General features: G+C 67.6%; 1 long non-coding RNA gene across 1 annotated transcript; it reads left to right on the plus strand.

Moving 5' to 3' along the window:
* Positions 1-1073: 1073 nt before the first annotated feature.
* LOC111139196 lies at positions 1074-2432 on the plus strand. The gene is made up of 3 exons (XR_002640078.1): positions 1074-1196; positions 2113-2247; positions 2334-2432. It is a non-coding gene; the product is annotated as an uncharacterized LOC111139196 (long non-coding RNA).
* Positions 2433-2451: the final 19 nt, after the last annotated feature.

Here is a 2451-nt window from a genome sequence, read left to right on the forward strand (position 1 = left end):
CCTCACAGTACCCCCAGGTCTCCTCCCCTCCTTCCTGGTCCGTCAGATCATCTCTCCCCACCATCTGCCCTGGCCACTACTGGCCCCTTTGCTCCAGGACAGCCCCTCCAGCAGCCCCGGCTCCTCCCTGGACCCTCCTTCCTCTGTGCCCCCAGGCTGACCTCCTCTCCTCGCTGTCCCATTGCCTCCCGTAGATCCATTCCCCTGGCCAGCCAGCCACGCCTCAAACAGGTACAACGGGGGGCACCTGGCTTCCTGGTCCTCTGGCTGTGGGCCTGACAGGCACACCCAGCCCTGATGCAGCATATGCACAGCGTGACACCCCGCATGTCCCCTGGCCATGGTACCGCATGTCCTCCAGGTCCTGGTGTGGCGTCTCCGCCCGGGGCCAGGAGCTTGTGGCACCTATGTGACCCGTGGGTCTCCCCTGGCTGTAGCACTTGCCTCTCCCTCACCACTTCCACGGGGGCCCTCGTGGCCTTCAGGGCCATCTGGACCACTAGGGTCACCAGGGCAACCCTGACCTTTAGCTGTGCCGGTCACACTGCCTGCGCCTTGGTCTGTGGCCTGCATGGTTCCTCAGCTTATACTTCTGGCTTCCAAGCCCTCCCTGAGCCACAGAGTGAAGGAGGCTCCCTCAGGAAGCTCTGCCCCTTAGCGGATGACGTCACCTGGGCTCACCCGCGCACCTGCGTAAACCACCCCTGGTGCCATTCCCGAGAAACCCCTCTTGTGAGGCTGCTGGCACATGACTGTTTCCTGCCAAACCTACCTCGCCCCCAAGTCTGTGTCTGCAAATGCCCTAGCCTGGCCCAGATGTGACCAACCCGCTGGCCATGTGTCCCCCGTCACGGAGTTCTGGGAGGCGGCCCGACACCTCTGAGCCGCTGCTCGCCTGGTCCTCTGTCTGGGCTTTACACGTGGCCCGAGTCCGTGTGCGCCGGCGCCCAGGAGGGCCCCACCTGGACCCGAGGGCGGCAGGGCAGGGAACGCCACCCCTGGGGCAGCTCCCAGTCACTTTACCCTCTGCTGGCCCGGCGCTCACGGGCTCTCCCTCCCCCAGGAGCAAAGTCTGGCGGCTCTCCGGGGGGCTGGAGGTGCCAGGGGCCCTCAACTGGGAGGTGACCCTGTGTCTGCTGGCCTGCTGGGTGCTGGTCTACTTCTGCGTCTGGAAGGGGGTCAAGTCCACAGGAAAGGTACGGCCGGAGGCCCCCGCAGGGCTGGGGGTGACGGCCGGGCTGGGGGCAGCACGGCCATGGTGGGGCACGGGGGAGAGAAGGGGGGGCTCTGCCAGGGACCACCGCTGCAAGGCGAGGGGCCGGGGCCGCGGCCTGAGCACGGAGCAGGTCCTTGAATGGAGACTGTTCCATTCCCGCCCTTGCCTGGACCGTCCTCCTTGCCCTCCAGACTCCCCACCCATGCCAGGATTGCCCTCCCCGCCCCTCCAAACTCCCCCGCCCAGGCCTGGATCGTGTCCCCTCCCACCTCCAAACTCCTCCACCCATACCTGGATCGTCCTCCCCACCCTTCCAAACTCCCCCGCCCATGCCGGGAGCGTCCTTCCCCCCAACCTTCTCCCTCCTGAGGTGGGGAGAAGCCCAGGCAGCCGCTGCCCCTTGCCTGTGTCGGGGCATTGCCGACTGCCCCTGCCCCGCTTTCTCTCTATTCCTCACTCCCTTGTGCTGGCCCTGGTTGGGGGCGGGGGGCACCCAGGCTATGGTCTCCCCTGCCCGCCTGTCCTGCTCTGCTCAGCGTGGACGGGAAGCAGGAGTCATGGGGCCCCGTGTCGCTCTCTGGCCGGCGGGGTCTAGCCCCGACTACCAGACTCGGCCTCTCTGCACAGTGACGTGCTGTCGGGGGCCGGGGGGCACGAGATCTGCCCCCCGGCTGCTGTCCCGCTCCCCACCTATCCCCTCCGTCTGCCGCTGACCTGTGCCGGCCGTGGAGCTGCTCCCGCTCCAGCCCGGGTGCGGAGCTTCCTCGGGGAGGAGCCGAGGCTTGGAGGAGCAGAGGGGGGCTGCTGGCCAGCCTCCCTCCCGGCTTCGGAGCAGCTGGGGGCCCCAAGGGGGAGGCGGGTGCCGCAGGGCCCCTCTGAGCCGCCCGGCCCCCCAGATCGTGTACTTCACCGCAACATTCCCCTACGTGGTCCTCGTCGTGCTCCTGGTGCGTGGCGTGCTGCTGCCCGGCGCCTTGGACGGCATCATCTACTATCTCAAGCCTGACTGGTCGAAGCTGGGGTCCCCTCAGGTGAGGGCGAGGTGTGGGGGAGTGGGGTGAGGGGGTGGGCCAGGCCGCAGGGCCCCTCACATCCTCCCTTGGCCGGCCCCACGCAGGTGTGGATAGATGCCGGGACCCAGATTTTCTTCTCCTATGCCATCGGCCTGGGGGCCCTGACGGCGCTGGGCAGCTACAACCGTTTCAACAACAACTGTTACAAGTAGGAGCCCCCCC

Source organism: Enhydra lutris, unplaced genomic scaffold (assembly GCF_002288905.1).
Source record: "Enhydra lutris kenyoni isolate GAN:26980312 unplaced genomic scaffold, ASM228890v2 scaffoldscaffold96, whole genome shotgun sequence".
NCBI lineage: Eukaryota > Metazoa > Chordata > Mammalia > Carnivora > Mustelidae > Enhydra > Enhydra lutris.